The sequence below is a fragment of the Furipterus horrens genome, unplaced genomic scaffold (assembly GCF_987537825.1).
Source record: "Furipterus horrens unplaced genomic scaffold, mFurHor1.1.pri manual_scaffold_12, whole genome shotgun sequence".
Lineage (NCBI taxonomy): Eukaryota > Metazoa > Chordata > Mammalia > Chiroptera > Furipteridae > Furipterus > Furipterus horrens.
The window spans coordinates 91,610,550-91,627,857 of NW_028327182.1; the positions used below are offsets into that span (position 1 = coordinate 91,610,550).

At 52.0% G+C, this 17,308-nt stretch overlaps 1 protein-coding gene across 2 annotated transcripts in view; it reads left to right on the plus strand.

Moving 5' to 3' along the window:
* ACSL1 (acyl-CoA synthetase long chain family member 1) overlaps window positions 1-17,308 on the plus strand; it is a 54,645-nt gene continuing 37,337 nt past the window's right edge. The window contains exon 1 of one of the 2 annotated variants that reach the window (XM_090258447.1): window positions 1-84. The gene's annotated coding sequence lies outside the window, so the exon portion shown is untranslated. Of the gene's footprint in view, window positions 85-15,901; window positions 15,966-17,308 lie in introns of those variants that run through there. The other variant, XM_090258448.1, reaches the window with a different exon arrangement.

Genomic DNA, 17,308 nt, shown 5'->3' on the forward strand with positions numbered 1-17,308 from the left:
TTTAAATAGCATCCGGAGCAGGCGCGGGGCAGGCAGTGGTCTGCGGTGACAGCCGGCGACGTAGCAGCCGGGCCAGCCAAAGAGGTGAGTGCTCCTGGAGCCGGGAGCCGGGAGCCGGGAGCGTGCCCGCCGCGGTGCCCGTGGGCTCCGCGGGGGTTCCAGCCGGACGCTGCCCCACCGGCGCGAGCCTGAGAACCGTGGGGAGGCGCGGGAGCCATCGCTCGGTTAGCCGAGACGTTCCGCTTTTCCGGCCTCTGCCCTGCGGCTAACCAGCCCGCGGCCCGGCCGGGGAGGCCTCGGTGCGGCCGGAGCCGCCGCCCCCTGAGCCTGAGCCGCGGGTGTCGGCGCTGGTTCACTGCGGGATCCCAGTGACGTGTGCCACGGGGCCGCCTGCTCGTTTGTGGGGCAGCGGGGAGCGGCCCGGCCTGGATGAGCCCGAGTTCAGGTGCGAGGAAATGATCGGTGGGGTCTCGGCCACCGGCATCCCTCCTGCGCCCGCGGCAGGGTTTTCGGGGTGCGTCGGAACCGCGCTCCTGCCTCGGCGAGACGGTGGCCCCTGCGTGGAGCGCTTGCGGGAGGGTCCGGTGCCCCATCAAAAGCAGGTGGCCGTATGTAGCGTCCTCGCGGTGGCTCCCGAGGACTGCCGGTGGCCTCCGCCAGAACCGTGATGGAGTCCTTGATGTAAGGAGGCTGGCGTGCCTTTTCTGTTTAACAAGTAGGGTGGCATGTGCCCCATCGCAGACGGGGGGCGCTGACGGATGACTTGAGTGAACAGCGTGCTAGGACCCAGCGGCAGGTGCCCGGGAGCCGGTGTCATTGCAAACCCCCTCCCCGCCCCGCTCACTGTCAAGGTTGCGGCGCTTAATTAAGACTATTACACAAGTGCCCTTTGCCTTTTCAAGTGAAGACTTTCCAGCTTCTTGTGGGCGCAGGAATACCCAAAGTGCCCCCACTGTCAATATCCTTCCTTTTACCTCCCGGCTTTTGCAGAGCCGGAGAGAAGCTGGTTAGATCCCACAGTTTCTAACACAGATTGCGCCTCGGTTCCCCCCGTGTAAACAAGTATTTCTACACACAAACAAAGCCAGTCAAAAACCTCTGGTTGGTTCCGCATTTGCAGGTGGAGGTGCCGGTTAGATTGGCTTAAAACTTGAGCGAGGAGTTGACCGTCTGCGCGGGGTGTGCTTGAGAAGGCGGAACTCTTAAAGGAGCCCTTGCTTCCCACTCTGCCTCGTTCTGACTCAGCGGGGAGAGTCCTTCCCAGCCTGCACCTTGACGCCTCATTTCTGAAGGGACCGTTGGGCTCACGCCTTGCAGGAGCTAGAATTCTAGATTAGAGAAAAACAAACAAAGAAACTTAAAAGCAGCGCATCTCACACCTCCCTCTCTCCCTTAAAATAATATAGACATGTTATAGAAAAGACCCTTTTTTCAAAAAGAAAATCATCCTTCCCCCACCATTATAAGTATTTTGATATATTTTCTTCCTGTCTCTATTATTATTATTATTATTATTATTATTATTATTATTGGCAGCCTGACTAAAGAGAAATCCCTGGACTTTTTAATGTTTGGCATTTAAGACATAGACAGTTGTGATAAGTGCAGGCAGGGACAGGTGTCTGCGTATGCCATGCAGGTAGAGTTTTCATAGCTGTGGCTGCTCTTGGATGACTCTGGGGTAACTGAAAGGGGACCACCTGGGCACGGTGTCATGCTTGAGGTCCAGCTCTTGCTACATCTTTCCTTTCCATGTTGCTGCCCTGTGGGAAGCTGTCGTGTGTTTGGGGAGGGGCTGGGGAAAGGTCAGGGTGTCTTGTCATCACAGCTAGGAATTTCTCCTTCTCTCTCCCTTCACGTTTCACTTTTCTGGGAAGAGCAAGATTATAGGAATAGTAGTAATTTCCAGATGTTAATACTCAATCACCTCTTAGAAAAATGGGTAATTTTGCCACTTACAGCATATGTCCATTTTTCTTTTGCATTTATTGTCTCTTATAACCAAATTGTATTAAGTTAGAATCCATTAATAACACTTCATGAGAGGTCTTGTTTGAACGACGTCGTGAATGAGATGAGTGTGTTAACCAATACAAGGCAGCTCAAAACCGTTGGTATCGTGAGGCCACGTCAAGCCTTCCTTCCAGGCCGTGGTTAGTCAGGTGGTAGACGGAAGGTGCCAGAGTTTTTATTAAATAGTTTAGTCCAACAGGTGATCAGACAAAGGTACAAGGGTCACTTTGACACTCACGCCTGGAGGCTAAGTGTCAGTGACCAGAGCTGATCTCAGTATTCTGGTACTTAAAGGGACTTCTGAGAGCTTTTGAAGAAATACAGGCACTGAGGTAGGAACTGGACTTGAACTAGAAGCAGGGGCAGTTTTATCAGTGTTTGTGGCCACAGCTTGGAGACTGACTGACCTTGGGCCTGCCGCTCCTCACCTAAAGCGCTGAATGAGAAATTCTGGTGTGTGTAAGGGGGCACATACCTTGAAACCATAGCGCATACCACAGTGACGAGAGAAAACTAGTCCATAATCGGAGTGATGGTCATTTTCTGCTTTTTCCCATCCTGACATCTGGAAGTTCTTGAGTGTGTGGCAACTGGCGCAGAACCCTGTTTGTTGTAACCTGTGTGGAGTCCCCAGGGGAGAGGAGTTGTACGGGAGCCTTCCTTGAAACGTGGCTGCCGGGGACAAGCGGCACATTCCGGAGACAAAGACTTAGGTGGAGGTGAGGACTCTGCTCTCCTGCCTCCGAAGGACAGGCTGAAGACTTTCCGCTGGAGGCGCCTGTCTCATCTCCAAAATCTAAGATTTCCACAGGGGTGGCTCCATGTGGATACCTGGGCTGATTTTCTTCATGAATTAGGTGCCAGTCTTCAAGTTTTTAAGTAAAAAATCGAAAGCTCTCAGTTATCTGAATCAAAACCATTTGCCTCAGAAAAGTTACATAAATATATAATTCTATATTATATACTTTTTATATTATAATAGGAATCTATGCTTATTACAGACAATTTTGGGACTATAAAAAAATAAAGGTCTTAAAGAGATTCAATACTATTAACATTCTTATATATATCTTTTTTGTTTCTCTAGACAATTTTTTAAAAACTTAGGCATATATTTTCATTGAAGATAAAAATTTTGATAATTTAATTTTAATCATTAAGTTTTACTGTGAACCTTTTTCCATGTTTTAATATATCTTTTAGAAATTGAGGCACATTCTGCTTTAAAGCTGTTGAAACTGACAATGGCTTAGAAATTGCTTTATGAAATGAATGGTTTTAATGTACTTTTGGGTTCATGTGTTCTAGTCGAAAGCTGTTGAAATAAAGATTTCATGGTTTGGAAAGATAAGTGGAAAGAAGTCAGGGCATCACAGAAGGAAATGTGAATTGCCTCTTGTACCACTTCCTCATGCTGGGAGGGATTTCTGATATGTGTATTATCTGTCCATTAGCACAGCCTTGGCACTTGGCCCTCAGGTCTGTTGAGGGAGAGATGTCCGTAATGGCAGGGCCCAAATGCCCTGAGTGCATTCATCATTTTACTAACCAGAAAGGCAAAGTTGCTGTAGGAACCAGTCTGTCCCTCAAGGCTCAGCCCTCAACTGCAAAGCAAGGCAGTGTCAGCTGACTGACAGGGAGGCCCCAGGCTGAGCACAATAGGTGGTGACAATAGCAAACAGCTCCAGATACTGTTCTCAGTGCCTCAGATGTGCCCACTGGGGGACTCTTCCCAGCAGCCCTGGAGGGCAGGTCCTGCTATTGTCCCTAGTTCACAAAAGATAAAAGAGCAGGTACAGAGGGAACCAGGCAGTCTACCTTCAGGGCCAGGGCTCCTAATTGCGTGGCTGTTCCAGGTTAGCCAGAGGGTGGCCAGGCTGAGGACAGAGCTGGGTCTTCTTCGGGGCCATTGCTCCTGACGTCTCCCTGTCCCATGGGCACTCTGTCTTGGACCAGCAGAATGCTGAAAAGGACAAGAAATTGTGATTCAGCTTGGCTCAGGAATGATAAGATCAGCTGCTGCTACACAGCTATGACTTTGCAGAGAATTAAAGAGTTAAAGGCTTTGCTTGCCCCTGAGAACAGTGGAGGCTTAACGATTAAGCCCGTTGTGTGCGAAGGGAGAGAGTGCATGGGATGGGGACAGGGACCCAGGCTCAGCAGGGACTGCGGAACATTGTCACCCACTTCAGTAGGGGCTTGGCCTCCCTGTGGCCCACAGGCTTGCTTTCTGCTGCACGCCTCGGGGTATTTTACCTGAAACAGAGCTCCTCCACACGTCCTCAGTCATGCTGAAGGTGTTCAGCAGGCCAGAGAATAGAATGGAGAATTTCCAGGGTTTGAAGGCATTGCCTAGTGCTTATGGCCTCTTTTTCCCAGTGCAATTTTAGGTAGAACCCTAACATCTAAAATCAACAAAAGCAGGGCTGCAATGGTGGAAGGGGACGAAAGGCTGGGAACCCCACATCGCACAGACATGGGAGGCACATAAGAGCAGCCCGGGTCCCCGGAGCTGAAACAGCCTCACTCACTCACACCACGGACGTGGACCCTGGTGCCAGAGAGGGGACTCAGGCCGTGACACACACAGTGGCTTTGCTCCTGAGCCCTGTATCTGAGGAATGGCCGGACCTTGACCTTGATCTCGTCTTTGACTTGTGCCCTGAAATCCACTTGGCCAATGGGTTCTGCTTATTCTTAGCCACTCTCTGTGCATAGTGCCAGCACACCCCCCTTTCCCTTTTCACGCTCAGTATCACCAGCCTAATCCAGAGTCTGTCGCCTCCAGTGTGGACAGTAAAAGCCCTCAGTTTAAGAGGAGGGGGAGGATGAGGAGTTCTCCTAATGCAGATATCTGATCAGATCCCTCCTCTGCCCAGAAGCCTGCAGGGCCCCTTCTGTGAGGTCCCAGGTCTTTGTTTAGCTTGGTTGTCGGGGCTGCTAGAATCTGGTTCCCAGCTGCTGTTTCCTAGGCTTCCCAAACCACCATGTATTGGGACCGTTGGCACACAGGGTCTGGTGGCACTGGGCTCAGCCAAGGTCTCTGCACCCCGGGACTGTACGTGGGCTCTCTGCCCTGCCTGACCAGCCTTCCTGGGCCCTGCATGCCTGCCCAACCCATCAGCAGTGACGGTCCTCACCCGCCCCCGTTCCTCGCAGCCCTGCTGCGCAGAGGCACGTTCCTGGAGCTATCACTGTCCTCAGATTCCAGATCGCTCACTAGAACGCTCAGCTGACAGTCGACATAGACGTGTTAAAATCCTCCCATACTGGTTAGGAAATGGGCCCCAGCCCTAATTCATAAACGGGGCGGGGGGTTAGTGCTTGGCCCGCAGAGGATCTCCTGAACCTTGTTCTGGGCTTCAGCCTCTCCTCCCCTTGGTGGTGCCTAGCTATACTCGCTATTTGGTGTTTTGAATAGCACCCCTCTCGGCCCCTCGTCCGCCTTTCCAGGTGTGTGTGCCTTGCTTCCCCAGTAGGACACCCCGCCATAGTCCAGGCTCTGGGCCCGTCCTCGTCTGGGTTTCTAAGCAGCATTTGCCGTAGGACCTTCGTGTCAGTGAGCACTTAATACTGTCTGATGATTGCTTGAGGCCAGGAGACATTCAGGTGGTCTCTGTCCCATAGAAGGGCCAGCAACAGAAATATACATGTAAGTGTTCCACGTTCGTATGTCACGATGCTGGGCCAAGCTTCCATCTCCAGAGCAAAGCCTGTGCTTTCCGTGGGCTGCACATTGTGTTGGCGGGGGGGGTGGGGGGGGGCATCTGAGGCATTGCTTTCAGTTATGTCTGAGCCTCAGGCAGTGTGGGCTTTGCAGGACGTAGGGGGTCGGGGAGGAGATCAAGGTCAAGCTCTTGATAATCGGACATATCTGTACTATGGTCTTCATTGACCCGGGATTTCTACCTAAAATCGCACCTTGTTTCTGAGCTTCTAGCAAAATGGTCAAAGAGCTGTTTGTGCCTCCGAAAGGCCAGTGACCCACACTGGGCCTCTGGCAAGCTTCGGAAGCAGCCGGGTGAGGGGCCGGCAGGGGCCCGGTCCAGTCCGCCACCTCACAGAGACAGGACCGAGGTCCACAGGGGCGCGGCCGAGCAGCCCAGAAACAGGCTGGACTCTGAGGACAGGGCCAGTCTGGGCTGTTCCCTCCTGACGCGAGTCAGAGATAACGCGCGCCGGATGCCAGACCCTCTCGAGTTCAGGCAAGCTGAGGGTTCTGGACCCTGGAGGTCAGAGCAGGAGTGGTGGGATCCCCAGGACAGACCTCCTCAGGTGAGGCCAGCCCCGGAGGCTGCTGTGGCCCCAGGGCCATGATTCCCTGTCCTCCAGAACAGCTGACCCTGTCCACTTCCCTCCATCACGGGAGATATTGAGAATCTTGGTCTCCCTCCCAGGTGGAAAGTCAGCTTACAGGCTTTGGCAGGCACTGTGACTGCCTCCGAGGTGTGGCAAGCTTTTCAGGGGGCTCCAGTTAGCAGTCTGATTTATTGCTGCCGTAGTTGGGAACTGCCAGAGACTCTAGCCAGGCAGGTGACCAGAGAGTTGCAGGTACTGCCCAGGAGATTGAGGGGTGGTCCCCACAATGGGCTACTCATGCCCCACCATGGGGAACCATCCATGAGGGTACAGGGTGGATATACTGGAACTTCTTTTAACATTTATATTGGTGTGTTTTATAATGTTCAGAAAATATATGTACATAGTTTATAAGTAAATGCACTTACATATTAGGGATGCATTTATTTATTATTTCTGATGCCCTGTCAAAAGATTAGGGAATCAGAAATTTACCTCCTTCTCTCCCAGCAGTGCCCTTCACTCCATCTGTCAGTTCAGGGAATAGAAACTGCTTTGTGAAACAGGGCCATGATTCTTGTTACATTGCTCTCTGACTTCAGGATATTCTGCTTAAATCCAGAGTGTGCTTTGCTTCTGGACCCAGAACTTGACAATGTAGAAGCCCCATTAGGACAAGGATTTGATTATTTGTGTGTGTGTGTGTGTGTGTGTGTGTGTGCGTGTGTGTGTGTGTGTTTTTCACTGTTCTGTCCCCCAAGGCTAGAGCAGTGCTTGACGTAGGTTGGGTAATCAATCAATATTTGCAGTTTGAATATATGGACCTTTTCCTTGCGTGACAATGAACTGTCATGCTGGGCTGGCCACTGTAAGTCAATATTTAGGTTGGCCTTCTTTGATTAACTCTTCAGGCAGTTGGCAGGACTGAGCACCTGTTCCAGTCGGGCACACCAGACAGGTCCTCAGGCTATAGGAGCAGAGAGCTGGATGGCTCAGAGGTGTCACCCGAAGGACTGGATGTTTGGGATTTGCTTTAAAATTGCCTTTAAAAACTGGATATGAAATGAAACAATATTAGCAAAATGTTGATCATTATTGAAGCTGAAGCTGCGGTTATGGGTACATGGTGGCTTGTTATACTACTCTGTTCACTTTTGAATAGATTTGGAAATTTTCATAATAAAAGTTCAACCAAAACCTAAAGGAAACTAGAGACCCATACTAATGTCACCCAAGTAGGTAAAGGCCAGACCGCACGATCTCTTTTCCTTTCTTGTTCTCTCTCAAACACTGGCTTATTATTCTATAATTCTCTGCCACTTGGTAGATCTGTTGTGTGTTAAGCTTCCCCCGGGGCCAGTACCTGAGCGCTGGGTGTAATTCTAGCTCCTGTCCCGTGGCTGTCCCCAGCGCCTCCCTTCTCCCTCCTCATACAACAAGCTAAACCCTGGTTAACCTTTCCTCCGTTTCACGTGTTGCTTCTTCCACCACCACAGAGGGCTTGTGCGGAGCTGACGAAGTTGAGAGGTCTTAGCGGGGTCCCGCGCTCTTCCCAGGCCCTGTCGGGCCCTGAGGAACTGCGCAGCCTGGGACTGTTGGACAGGTTCCATTTGTCTGTGCTTTTCAGGGTCACAGCAGTACCCGGCTGGCACGAGTTTCTCCCACACCTGTGAGTAGCTGGCTGTCCTCTCTCTGAGGACAGGTCTGCCTTTGTACCCCGTCTTCCACTTACCCTGTCTGCTACGCCGTTTCTCTAGTCTTACAGGCCCTCTGAAACCTAGATCTATTTTAAGAGGTGTAAGTAACTCTACCCAACCTTGTGTCCCTTCAGCCTCCTTACCCAGGTCACTGATATTTGATCCTGGTGACTTCTTCCAGCCATAAGGACCGGTCTCTCCATCTCCCGCACCAGATCTCCCCCTGCCAGGGCCCGGGGGCTGCCGACAACATGTGGCTGTGTGGGGCCCGCCTCCCACGGCCAGCTGCGTCTCAGCCTGTTGACAGCGTGCTGTCCCGGGAGAGAGCCGGGTGCCCGTGGCCTCTGGTTTAGGACATGGTTGTTCCGCGTGGCCTCCTCTTTGCTGCCCGCACCCCCACTTGGCCAGCCTCCCCAGGCTCTGGACAACACCCCCCCACGGCGCAGCCCATCCTGGGCTTCCTCCCGCCCCTGCACGCCTGGCACCCGGAGGCCTCCGTCCTCAGTGCTCACGCCCCTCTGTACGGTGTGCTTAGCTCCTGCAGGGCCGTTGTCCTCACTGGGAGGCAGAGCAAACCCGGCGAGTGCTGTGTCCTCCTGCTGGTGGCCTTCTGCTTGCAGGGGACTGACAAGGGACAGGTTTTTTCCTTCACCTGTGATTTTTTTTTCCAGGGTGTCGTTTGTTTCTTTGCAGTAGGACTCTTAGGTGGAAGTTGCCCAGATAACTGATCAGTGGCCACACCAGGCCCAGCGCAGGGCCGATGGTGAGAGCTTAGGTAGGCACCTACTGGGAGGGGCTGATTCCTGCACTGGCGTTTCTGCTAGAAGGGCTGCTGCCGCCCTGCGCCCTTCCTGCAGCAGGTGGGGAACACACAGAAACTGACCTGACCTAGTTACAGCTTCTTTATCTTGAGAAGATTTCAACAATACAGCAAAGTACAAAGAATAATAAAATCATAAATACTATGCGCCCACCACATGGAATTGATGGTTTTTCCCATTGATGGTTTTCTTTATATGCCCTCTGTCACCTGCAGGTTCTGGGCATGGGTGGGATCCTGGAAGCCAGGACTCTGTGTCTAGCTCTTGCCTTCTCTAGCATCATCTTGGGGGCACTCCGTGGTGTTGGTGAGGGATGGGGGCACAGCTTTCTGCAGTCCCCACTCCTCTCTCCATCCCCCTGAGACCCACACAGACAGCAGCAGAGAATCTGACACAGATTCTGTAGCCTGTTGGGGGCACGGCCAGTTCCGTCTTTTCACTGCCTCCCGTGTTCACTACTGGGAATGAGTAGCTTTGGACAAAGCATCTGAGGGGCCCCCAGGACTTCGGCACCTCCTCTGTGTGCAGTTTCCCAAACAGACGGAGCTTATGCCCCTCCGTGGAGAAGAGCGCTGCCTCCCTGGGTCCAGCTCTGGCCATTGTGAAAGGACATTTGTCCCCTTCCCTATGAAGTGGTTCTCCCTTCTCTTGGTGGAGCCTCTTGTTTCAGTGCCAGGAGGGTAGAGGGTCTCTTCTTCTGGATTATTTTAGTGGCAACAGGCCTTTTCTTTCCTTCTCCAGCTATTATCAGAACAGGCTCCACCCATGTTTCCCAACACCCCAGACGGTGGTGGCAAGTTCTTCAACATGCAGCCCTACAGCTGTAATTAGGACTCTTCCTGTGCTGAATGTCACGTGAAATAACACGCCCTCTTGGATCCAGGCGACGAGTGGGCAGCTTACCCTGCAGGAGCCTCTTGTTTCTTGGTTCTTGCAGAAGGGTGGGGTCGCCCCAACCCACAGATCTCCTTGTCCCCATCAGCTGAAGCGAAGCTGAGCAGCTGGGGTGAGTCCCCTCTCCAGCTCTTATGGGCAAACGTCCTGCCTTGCCATGACATACGGACAGAAGTCGCTTAACAGTACTACATCGGGACCAGTGGAAACGTCTTGCTTTTCTTAGGAAGTTTTTTGAGTGGAAACATTCCCTCTTGGATCCATAGCAGTGAATTTTCACCTTACTGTCCCACACAGAGGCTGCGTGATGGCTGCATTAGGCACGTCTGACTGTAACCGCCAGCCTCCCAAGTGGGTGCATGGGACAGGTTTTCGCATCTGTGCCGGGGAGAGAAGACAGGAGAACCATATGGTTGGTTGGTTTTTATTGTTTGTTTTGTTTTGTTTCTTGCTTTTTGCTCTGGAGGAGGTGGGGCAGGTCCTGTCTTCTGCACCCCTCGCCTCTCCGATGGCCACCCACCGGCCCTCGCGGCGTTTACCCGGAGTCCCGCCTGGGCTCCGGCTCCCGGCTGTCTGTCTGGTTTGGAGGAGCCTCTCTCCTGACACAGGACACTCACTCACAGGAGCGCGTGGCCAGCCCTGGTGCGGTGGTCTGGGCTTCAGCCCTCCTGGCATTTGCCGTTCTACCCAAGAAAGGTGTGTGTTCACTCTCTTCCTTCCCTGTGGGAAAGCCTGATCTGTTTCAAACTAACCTGCAGTCCTGGGTCTAAGTGTGTGTCTAAATGTCTGCTAAGGAGAAGAGAGGACCCTTGTCCTTAGATGGCCTTGGGTGACATTAAACATAAGTGAAACCGTTTGAGAAATAATGGGCAGGGGGCAAGGCAGTGGTTTTATGCAGACCCAAGGCGGTGCCCTGCTGCCGTTTCTCGGCCTCTGTCTGTGTCTGGCTTCCTTCACTTAGCTGACGTTTTCCAGGCTGAGCCGTGCTGTGGCAGGTATCAGCCTTTCCTTCTTAACGGCTGAGTCGTGTGCCATTGTGTGCCTAGTTCACATTTCCGTTGTTTCTTCATCTGCTGATGGGCTCTGGGGCTCACCCAGGCTTTCATCACGGGGGGGCCCGGCTCTTTGTCGCCCCCCATGCTGCCGCCCACCTGTGTCTAGGTTTGAGCCACCCCGGTGCTCGGGGCGCTGCCGTTGCCTCTCGGGTCCATGGGCGTTGCTTTCAGAGTTGGGCTCCCGTCCTGTTCTTGTGTGGAGCTGGGGCGGGACCTGGCGCGTCTCGACACAGTTTTCCCATCTTTGAATTGAAGGCAGTGACAACTCCACGCAGGGAAGACTATGACGAGGGTCACGTGTAGTCACGCGTGTCATTGCTCAGCACAGCGCCTGACACGAAACACAGTCATTGCACAGCCACTGCCCCGAATGTCTCGCTTTCCCTCCCTGGCCACTTGTTCCACATTAACTCACCCCAAAGCCTAGCACTGAGGCGGGGAGCTGCATCAGCCATCCTGTTTCCGTCCCCGTCCCCAGAGGCAGAGCTCAGTTCCCACCGCTCGCCCGCGCCCCGGGCCTGCGACTCCAGCTCTCCCTGAGCGTGTGACTGTTGCCACCTTGGTAGTCACCGTTTTATGTGGCCGTTTGCATTACGTGCTTTACTCCAAGCCTCACAAGCGGGCTCTGCAAGTGTTTGCAGTTCGTGCTCCCACGTGAATACTAAGTCATGTACATGCCATAGAAGGTGAGCGTCTCCCCCAAACTCCCCTTCGTTTCCTGGAGGGGTCTCTCGCTCACTTTATTTTGACAGACGTCAGGTACAGGAGCAGCTGACAGCCCCTGTGGCAGTCCTAGTCCTGGGTCCAAGGGAAGGGCGCCTGACCGAAAGTGTACTTTTTCTGAGGCACAGGGGTTCAGCGCCGGCTGGGCAACTATTTCTGGGGCCTGACTCTACAAGGGCAAGTGTTTGACGAGACACAGTGAAGTGTGTGGTTTGGTTATATGAATATGGGCCCGTAGGACACACTTTCAAAACTGTCCTCACATTATACCCCTGTGTTCCTGTGACTTCAGACATTTTTTTTTCCAGTGGTAGCCACATATGTGACTTCAAAAAATGCTTCAACTTAGACAACTTATGTGGAAGAGAAAAATGTGAAGACGGCCGCAGAAAACTGTTAATCGCCCAAAAGCGGCCTTAGAGGTGCCCAAGGCCCTGTCTGAAGAAGCATGTTAAAAGAATTCAAGTAAAATATTAATGAAATGTGAACAGGAAAAAGGGAATTTCCATTTCTAAAAATATTTATATTGTCATACGACTTAAATGCGTATGTAGCTTACTGAGTACAGAAGCTGTTATAAGTTGACATTTATCCATTTCATATAATTCCTAATAATTTATCTGTTCAAGTTGGATACCTTATCTTCAAAGCTCTTTATGTTGGGGCATATGTGGTAGTTGTGGCCTGTGGCCAGTATGAACGGGTGAGCCATGGCCCTAATCTTACTGGTTAAAAATTGGTCCAGCCTTGCACTTGCCCTTGGCAGCTTTGCACCCCACTCTTTCTCTGATAGCCAGGGAGGGGGTTACTGCAGAGATAGTCAGCTTGACTCGGATAATTTCGTAAATTAGGTTTCTGAAAACAGCATCTCTGCTTTGTTTCTCGTTTTGAAGATCTTCGTGGAAATGGAATCGGTGGTCCATAGACTCGCCGTCCTGCAGAGTCAGTGGGTACAGGTTAACGGGCTGGGGAGGGGACGCCCGCGCAGTGGCTGGGAGTCACCGCTCCCCTGTGCAGCGACTGGCCTGCTGTGCCCACGTGAGGTCCCAGGTCACCCCGGTGGTCTTTCCCCCTCGCAGGCTCAGCATGCGGCTGTGGTCCCAGGGCAGCAGCCTGCCTGCAGCGGGCAGGGACGCCTGCGTGGGACGGGGTGGGACGGGGCAGCGGCCTCTGCTCTCCTCTCCAACTGGTGGCCTCTGGCATCCCAGCGTCTGTACCTCCGTCTCTCCAGGGAGAGCCCGGCTGCTCTTTGGGTTCAAGAGGGGATGGCTTCAGTCAGTCTAGCTGTGGGGAGTTTGCCAGCCAGGGTTAAGGAGCAGCGATCCCACGGCTCGGAGTGGTGCGCTGAAAGGCCAGCACGCGGTCTGGCTGCCGCTCCCTTGTTCTTCCCGAGGCCGCGCTGTGCCCGGCCGGTGCCGGACAAAGGGGCAGCTTTCAGCCTCTGTAAATGGCCTCTTGTGCCGGGGAGGAGGTGGAAGGAGGAATGGCAGCGTTTCGCCAGCTTGGCGCGCTGTTTTCGGGAGAGAAGTCAGGGTTTCTTCCCTGGCTGCTGCCGGGGCTGGGGCGCTCTTGACGTGGGGCCATGCGAGGCTGCGTCCCTTGTGAAGTGTTCCTTCAGTCCACTGTGACTCTGCCGGGGAAGCCTGAGGGACTGCAGAAGGGGAGGGGCATCCAGACCCCGTTTGTTTGCTTTGCGAGTAACAGGAAGAAAATAAAATGCTAATGTAAGTATAAGTTTGCAGGACTGCAGGAGCTGTGTGTGTGTGTGTGTGTGTGTGTGTGTGTGTGTGTGTGTGTGTCCCTGTGTCCTCAGAGAAGGTTGCCCTTGTGAGTCACCTCTCGCCCTGGACCACTTTTTCCTGTTGCAAAGAAAACGGTGAAAGGTGGACCTTTGTGCACAGTGGAGCTGGTGCCACGTGTTCAGAGGCCAGGGGCAGGGGTAAGTGCCCGTGGTTCCGCCGGACAGGGAGCCTTTCAGTGCCGAGTTCTAATCCCGTGGAGAGTGAGTGCTGGAAGGACCCTGAGAAGCCACCTGCTCCTAACGACCCCCAGCCTGGAAGGGCTGAAGGGGCTGCTGAGCCCCACATGCAAAGACATATCTAGATGCTCTTAGTGGAGAGGGTCAGTGATCCACTAGGAGTTAAGGATTGTTCATGTGGAGGAAAACACAGGAACTTAGAGTCAGACTGGTGTCCTGGGGACACCAGGGGAAGCCTTTTAAGTCTCTAGCCTTGGTTTCCCCATCATCATTTTGTTTGTGATGTTGTGATAAGGCTCCAGATATCCTTTCCCAAACACCAACTCGGTGCTGATGTGTGGTGAGCTGTTTTTCTCCAGGGTCGGGCAGCTGGGAACCAGGATTCCTGCTTTCTGACAGCGTGCAGTCCCATTTCTGTCCCCCGCCCTGTGCATCTGTTTCTGCCCAGGTCTATTTAAAGGTGTCCGTGACCCTGGCCACAGTCCCTGTCATTCTGTGGTTTGAGACTCCAGCTTTATAGGAAATTCAAAAGACCCAGTGGAGCAAACCCTCCCTGGAGAGGAAGGTGTGCAGGACTAGCCGAGGGGAAGGAGAAGTTAGCTGCCAGGAGTCTCCTGTGCACCAGCTGAGAAATACTGGCTGCCGTCTGCGTAAGCCTTTAAGCCGATTGAATCATATTCTTAGCAAGCGGCAGCATGATTATGGTCCCGGGCTGTAAACTTCCTGAGATGATGGTGTGCAAATCTGCTTTTGAAAGAATTTAAAAAATATTACAACCAGAATAGCATTGGGATGAGAATAAGTTCTGAGTTTTAACCAGTTTTTGGCAAGTTCATGACCCTTGATACTTCTTTGAGGCCAGTTATTGATTGAGACTGTCTTAAAGCGGGGTGTTCATGTTCACCGACAGCATTTAAAGGCTATTTATTGAGGCTCATTTTCTTTGGATGGTGTAGGTCTGTCTCCACTTCTCAATATTCCAAGTACCTTTTCCTTACAGCAGGGAAGTAGACGAGGAAAGATCTGCAGTGCTCTTTTCTTCACACTTAAGAGGTGTTCTTTCCACCAACCTCGGCGATGCATTGGCTTAGGTCTTTGCTGCGTAGACCGTGGTTGTCCTACATACGGCATTAACCAGTTTGTTCGGTGTGGTTGGTTTGCAGCCGGTTACCAGCCGCCGGCTAAGAGGCGTGAAGTAAATAAACTGCTGTGGCTTGTCATTGTCAACAGAGATAAGGCTGTAGCTGGCTGTAAGCCCTGAGCACGGCAGGTTAGCATCCAGTACTGCAATTTTCTGAAGTGTTTAAGAAGTTTTCTTTCCTAGGCATTTCTTTAAATAGACTTGTTTCATTCTTAGCCTAACACTGGCTGTAGCTTGGCTACTGCTGTTGCTTAAAATAGAAAAAAATCACCAGTTTGTGACTGGATTTGTTGGTGAGGGAATTACTTACTGTTCTCCCACAGGGGCGCGATTCTGTCACCCCCCTGTAAATCCACACGGCCTAGGTGTTACGGAAATTACTTCAGGGAGAGAGGAGGGATAGGCGGGGGTGTTGAGAAGGCGGGGTGGGGGTGACTCCCATTCAGACGAGAGTGCTATGGGGGTCACAGAGACAACTGGCAGGTGGGTCAGTGAGAGGGGGAAGGCAGGTGTGCACAGGGCGTACGTATTTGCACAGTTGCAACGGTGTGCGAAGTTCCGTGCCAAGAGAACGGGCCTCGGTTTGTCTGCCGAGCCTGAGTACATCTGAGCCTCTGTCCCTCAGAGAGGCCTGGCCTGGTCAGTGGATCCTAATGGTGGTGGCTGTCGTCACGCCTTGTAGAGACTGCTCGCTGAGTTTTGTCCCTCCGCCCGCTGGGTGGCCCGTGGAGAGCCCGGCCCTGTCTTCAGCGCCGTCTTCCCAGCGCCTCGCTCGCGCCTCACACACCAGCTGCTCAGATGTGCTCGATGGCTGGAGCCGCGCGGCTCCTGTGAATTCATCTAGAAGAGAATCTGCTGTGGGTGTTCTATTGACAATCTGTTTCTTTCTTGGTCTGTCTTCTGTTGGTCTAACACACCACCCAACATCTGATCATTTCACTGGCTTTTCAAAACATGCCATTGTCTCTTCTCGTTGGGAAGCTAGGCAGAAAGAAAACAATGTCTGTTTTCAGAACTGGCCCTGGCAGTGACACTGACTGATGCCTGTCCCTGCCCATGGGTGGGGCAGTGGGGTGACTCTGCTCCCAGCTTCTCATTGGCCCATCCCTTCACCCTGTCTTCTCCTGGAAAGTCAAGTGTGGGTTTTGCCTGCTAGTTACCTTTAGCCCAGTGGGCAGCGGCAAAGGACCCAGCATGTGACTGGTGCCCCGAGAGACCTTGGCAGGCCCGGCGAGCACCGGCTGCGCTCCTCCAACCCCTGCCCCACCCCCACCCCACCCCCATGGCCTTTTCTGACTCCGCAGTGGTGTGTCACCTAGCAGTCAGCTGCTGGCGGCACAGATGGTGAGTGGCTTTGTAAGTGCGGGTGCTCTCACTCCAAAATTATGACCTGAAGAAATTTGCTTATCTGTTCCTTCTCTGCTGTCGTGTCAAACTGTGAGATTCCCTGTGTGTGTGTATGTGTGTGTATGTGTGTGTACATACATACACCTACACAGAGCTGTTGTAGCACAAGATTGCATGAGCTGAACAGGTGCCTTACAGTGGCTGCTGTAGTATTGGTGGCCAGAGAGAACACTTGATATTCTGCTACTCTGTTAAAAATAATGCAGCAGTACAGATTAAAATTTAAAGGGAATTTTTATATTTCTAAAAAGAGGATTATTTTCAGTCTGTGATCTGTGATCTATCTGTTTAAAAGAACGTATAATAAGTAGCTCCTAAGTGCCATCTAAACTGATAGCTAAATTAACACTCAGTGCATTGCCAGGAAGCTTTTGAGAAAAGTCAGATCATTTATTGTTATTCCCTTCCTTTTACAGGCAAATATACTGTAGAACAGTTACTCATCAAGAATTTTCTAATGAGAATTATTCTTATTTATTATCTGTATTCTACCCTTTCTATACTGATGTCTATGTAAATTGTCTATAACATGCACTTTGAGGCTTTAATATACATTGCTTGTCATCTAATTTTCTTCTGTGCGTTTTGGCTTCTTAATTTTGTTTGTAAACTCCTGTGTCAAACATTGTTTTTTGTCACCCTGGTACCTTACTGTGTGGCACGCAGGACTAATCACAGAGGATCAGCAGAGGAAAGAATAATGCCTCCCATTTATCAAGCGCTTGCTTGTGCCTCATACCATTCTCAGCTCTATGTGAGTTTAGTCGTCATAAAAGCCCTAGGAGACAGGTACTATTTTTATCTCCAATCATACGCAGGGAAACTAAGGCACAGAGAGGTGAGGTCGTTTGTCCCTGTAGCTGACAAGCTGGCGAGCAAGGGTTGAGCTTTAGACTCTGGGGTCTTAAATACTGTTCTATACTCTCTCTCTCAAATACGATGCTGTAATCTGTCTCCAGATACTCGGTGGTTGGTTTAAAGTCTATACACATTGATTGGTGGTTTTATTTTAGCTACACTGTCTTGAGGAATAGCCAGCTGTACTTTCCCTTCATCTGTCTTGTTACCTTCATGGTACAGAGCATGGGACGGGGAGAGGCCGCTGGCCCTGGATCGGTGTGTGTGCCCCGGCGGGGCGCTGGTGCTGAGCTTCGTGGGACGAGAGGAAAGCTGATGGCTCCTGAGTGGTTTGGGCTTGTTTGTGCCTCTTTGCTCTTCTCCCCATTAGCTGCGACGATGAGAGTTGAATCTGTTTGATTAGGTGGAAGAAAACGGTAACT